The 5,182-nt window shown below is 38.3% G+C and overlaps 1 long non-coding RNA gene across 1 annotated transcript; it reads left to right on the top strand.

Annotated features, from left to right (window-relative positions):
* The first annotated feature begins 347 nt into the window (after positions 1 to 347).
* Positions 348 to 4,933, top strand: LOC137950897 (uncharacterized). The gene is made up of 2 exons (XR_011112018.1): positions 348 to 676; positions 4,632 to 4,933. It is a non-coding gene; the product is annotated as an uncharacterized lncRNA (long non-coding RNA).
* Positions 4,934 to 5,182: the final 249 nt, after the last annotated feature.

The following is a 5,182-nucleotide window of genomic DNA, read 5'->3' as shown; positions in this document are numbered from 1 at the left end:
GGTTAGCATGAGACGGTGATCGTTCGTTTGTTTGGACCAGAAGGGCGAAACATAAGAATCTGATCTTCAAAGGTTTGAAAGATAAAAAGCTTGGATATTTGTTTATGCTATGCTCTGGTTTACCACCATAAAGAAGAAGGAAGAGCCTTATAAGACTCCCAAAGAGCTAAATCAAAAGAAAAGTAACAAAAATGGAGAAGGGAAGGGCCCGCCCCGAGAGACGTCCAGCAAATCATGTGACCGGACTAGGAGATCCGAACTCTGAACATCGACGGTCCCGATTAAAAATAAATCAGTTAAGATGAAACTAGATCAAAGTGCCTGCCGTGCGTTGGAAGATTCTCATAAAGGTCCGATTTGAGGCAGCCCGGTTTCAACGAGGCAAACAGCGGTCAAAGGAGTCACTTCGAAATGGCGTCTTGCCCTCGCAACGCTTACGCGCCGTTTCCTTCTCGATCATGTCTTTCCCTTCCCTTACCCAGATTTCCCGCCTCTCAGTTCTCTTCGTCTTATCGCTGCTTTTCTGGCGGTCTTCGTTGTCGTCATCCATCTCTTCTTGTGTTTCCTTCCAGATATCGCTCATTTACATGGTCCGGTCGCGCCCAGGTCGCGAACCCCGGCCCTCCGTCTCCGGACCCGGAAGATCCGTTTGGGGAAGACTCAATTCCTACTACAGGTTGGATTTTCGATAACTTTGGTTCTTCTAATTTTGCTTTTCTACTTCATATTACTGGTTGGATGTTGATAAAGTTGATGCTACTACTCTTTCATTTTTAGTGGTGCTGTTTCTGGAATTATCATTTTCTGTCATGGTTACAACCGAAATAATGAGTGTCGTAATAATGTTATTCTCTTGTAACTTATCGTAGTATTGTTAAAAAAAGAGAAGAATTATATGCGCTATATTATTATCCACTTGTCAAATGAAGTTGAACAACGTGCCCTAAAATGACTGTTACTATTCTTGAATTCCATCTGTAATTTTTAACGCAATTCTTGCAACAACTAAGCACCTGATTCTTGTATTGGAACGTCGAATACTGTAGTCGCATGTAATTGTGGAAAAGCCCTAATTAAGGCGATGGTAACTCTTTCTTTCTGAAAGTCTGAGGCTAATTGAAACTGCCGAATTCGTACTTAACTAGTGAAGCGACTCAACTTGTTGAAACTCTAGGAGATGTCAGATTGTCAGTTGATGAATAAATGACTCTCGTAGCGTGCTACTCCATTATGTTACGCACATATCCTGTTTAAGCTTGGTAATAAGTTCTTCATGAGTTCATCAGTTAACTGTGGGACAAGATCACAGTGGCGTGTATTAAAATAGCTCGAGTTTACTCAGCGCTTGAAGCTTTAAAGTTGCTAATCATCAATTGAACCTGAAAGTTGGTTTGCTAGAAAAAATCCAAGTTACACTGCCTACCTTTTCAGCAAATCCAAGTTGCACATACCTGTTCACTTCTTCCATTTTTCTTTGCTGAAAATTTATTAGCAACAGACAGCAAAGCAGTTTAAGGAATGTTTTTGAGAACTTTGAATATGCAGAAAGGACAAGCAATGCCATCAATACAAATTCATTATTATTTTATTTTCTTTTGCATTTGGGGGTAGATTACCATGTCGGGTAATTATTGCCATCCGTTGGAAAGAATCTATGAGCTCCGTCCTATCTGGAAGTAATTTTAAAATAATGTGTAGGGATAAAAAGCTACTTTTTTGGAAATTAGACTTTGGGGGTAGATTGGAAGAAATAGTTTTGTCTATGTTAGTAGATTACCCAAAAAAATCCTAAAAAGCTCTTGTTGTTTGTATTAAGAAGCCACTACAGTTACTTGATGACATGTGTTGTAGGCAAACAATTGTGGGAATCTGAATTTTTTTCTGTAATTTTTTGTGGTGACGGAACAACTATTTGCTGTTGTGATAGTAAGTTTAATCTCTGGTAATGGCTAATGAAGCAAGTTACATGTCAAATAATTTAGAGATTCATCACTAATGCTGTGAAGATCTTCCACAATTAAAAGAAGAACAGTCCTCAGATTAATGGTGAGCTAACAATGAAAAGGAACTTCATTACCAAAGCTTTGCAGGGAAGGATATATTCCAAAACTAGGATAGTTGGATGGCATCTGAATATTTGATGTTTCGTATAATTCTTCTTGTTTCATTTGCCCCCACCCAGAGCATGATTTTCTGTCATTCCCATATTGTATGACTAGATAGATCTAATCTGGTTACAAGGGATAAAATCTGGAGAGTTTCTGCAACTTTGCTTTAATGGCCATTTGACATGAACGGCCATGTTGCACCTAGTGGACATCATATGCTAGAGTTTTACTTTAATAAAAAAATAAGAGAGTTATTAGTGGAAGGTCCTTTGTCCATTTGTGGACATGCTATACCATTGGTGAGAACTCGTGTTCATGTAGAATTTCCCAAGTTACCAATATGAACCAAGCTTTATTATTATGTACGTCCTTTTTTCTTCAAGATGATAATGCTCAATGTTAAGAACAGCTGATTCAAGCTCTCAAGTATGTAAGAAAGTATACCTTTTTTGAAAGGCTAGGGTTCTTGATCTTTCCTAGTGGCACATCATGCATTTTTCTCTATTACTAGTATTTACCCTCTGGTATTCTTCGTGGTAACAGAGGATCATTAGTCTTAATATTTAACAGACCAAATGCCTAGCTTGCAAGTTAACAATGCTGAGGAAAATGATTGAAATTTCAACTTTTGTTCAGCTTTTTGACTTCTTTAACATGTCAAAATTCAAGTAGATGTTGTTAACTACCACTACTTCTTTAAAATAGGAATTCCAAAGAATCCATCAATTCTGAAGTCATATCATGATTAGGTGGGAGATTTTTAATTAGTATTTTAAGTACTGGATAGGTGATGCAGGCGAAAATATGTGATGCGGGTACATATTCGGATCCTTGAATCGGATCCGGTGTACATAGTCGGATCCTTAATCGGATCTATTGTATTGAACCCGGGTTAGGGTTTGCTTTATTTTGAGCTGCAGCCTGGGCTTGTCGGGGGCGTTGCGTTCGGTTAAAAGACTGTTTAGGTTTTAGAGGAAGTTGTTGAATGATATTTTGAATCTGAGAGAATTTCTCGACGATTTCAGGCAGATTTCGCCTATTCCTCCCGTGATTCGCAAGTTGATCTGCCTGCAGGATAATCGCTATCCTGTCCGGCGTCAATAGGACCTGAAAGTTAAACTGGGTCTGACTTGTACATGGGTTCAGGCTGGTTGTTAGAAGGGACAGACCCGTTTCTATGGGAGAACTGGTTACTGGGCCCTCCGTGCTGATTTTGACAGAAAAATGAAATGGTCCCAGTTGGTTCAACTTTCTTTGGGAGAGCAAAGTCATTTACCACTAAACACCTACTGCATGGTTTTTTTTTTTTTTTAAAGTTTGAAAACTAATTTATTGATCATTCCTTTGGTAGGAAATATAGAGAAGCTTCCATTTCCAAATTAGAAAAAAAATAAAGAGAAATTTATTATGCATTATCATTTCTTACTGGTTAAATCTGGTTGAAACCGAATGAACTGGAGCCAGCAAAGTGCTGGTTTTGTATCTGCTCTGTTTCTTGCAACAGTTATTCAAATTTGTTATTCTCAAACTTCATAGAAACAAAATTGATTGGAGAATTTTTGAAAAAAATTATTAATCAAATCTCTTCACTTTTCTCTGTTTTTTTTCCCATTAGCGTCTCATGCTGCTTTTGTTCTAGTAAATGACGAAGAGTGTCATTTTATTTGTTCATTTTCCTGTACTCAACTGGACTGCTGCATAACTGTACTAAATCAGCTTCCTTGGTGCCGGATGTTCTAGAATGGTAGTCTGACTGCCAGTTGAGATGGGTTTGATTCTTTTTAGATGCTTTCAGAGGACCACTGTGGTCTGAAGCATCTGAAGCATGTTGAAGCTGTTGCTGCTTTGATGCTGTGAGCTAGCATGAGTTGCTGCTTCAGGTCTTTGCTTCAGTTGTGAACTGCGAAGGATGGAAGGTTTTATAGGTTTTATATGTTTTGAAGGTTTTATAGGTTAATTTTTATTAAAACTCATTTATTTACCTGATTACAATGGGTGATAGAAGCCAGAAGGTAAGGATTCTCCTCATTCCATTCAAAATCGCCAAAAAGAATAAGGAACTTGGATGACACGAGGTAATAATGTTAAGCTGTTCAGGTTGTTACCATATGAGAAAGGCAACAAAAGTGGGTGCTGGTCAAATTAATGGCATCACTCATGTGACTGAGCAATTGTACAATAAAATTGTCACGATTTTTGCTGTATATTCAATCATAAGCTCTTGATCTATAGGCAAGATAGAATCAGTCATTTGCCTATCCATCGAGTGTATCGAAAATTTGAGTGTATAACAAGTGCTGGATGCTCCATCTCTTCACGTTTGTGTTTTTATGCAGCTTTACTCCTTAAAAATTCCGCCCTAATGTTCCAAGGTTTTTTTATACTGTAAAAGAACGCCTGCATAACGGCAATCAATCCACACTTATGCAGATTTTTATGTCTCAACCGAAAATCATTTGCTTTACTCACTGTTTTATGTTTCTATTATTGGTTTACTCATTCTTTTCTATTTCTTTATATCAGATCTTGAAACGAACTTTGGCAAGGTTCGAGATGGAGTACAAATATTTTTTGCTGTTCTTTTCTGGATGTCTCTGTTTTTCTGGGCGAGTGCATGGGATGGAAACGACGGCATCAAACCAAAGAAGAAATCTTGGTTCAGAAGGTGACTGGGAGCATCTCCATGTAAATATGAGCCATAGTAGGCAGCAAAATACTCGCGACTGAAGTACCCAATTTTAGTCTTCTTATGTATCAGAAATTTAAGGCTTAAGATTACACTAACAATGGAGCTCCAAAATAAAATATGCTATTATTTGCCTCGATGCTGATGTCTCAATCTTTTTATTCCATTTCAGAACTGTAATTGATTTCCGTTTATCTCTCTCCATCCAAGTATTTTGAAACTATTTACCTGCCTTGTGACTCAGAAGAGCCAAAGTGAAGCCGCACCGTTAGGTAGGTTCAACCAGGTGGGTCTGCACTGTAGTGACAGTTCAGAGACGTGAGGCCTACTTCACCCGTTCACAGGCAACTTCTCTCTTTTGGGCTCTTGACGAAGTTGAATTGCTGCA

The sequence above is a fragment of the Aristolochia californica genome, unplaced genomic scaffold (genome assembly GCF_029961685.1).
Source record: "Aristolochia californica isolate CCGP_79_NKW_82.1479 unplaced genomic scaffold, dmAriCali1.0.hap1 SCAF_14, whole genome shotgun sequence".
NCBI classification, from domain to species: domain Eukaryota; kingdom Viridiplantae; phylum Streptophyta; class Magnoliopsida; order Piperales; family Aristolochiaceae; genus Aristolochia; species Aristolochia californica.
The sequence above is the reverse complement of the archived record's forward strand: the minus strand, read 5'-3'. Positions and strand labels throughout refer to the sequence as shown.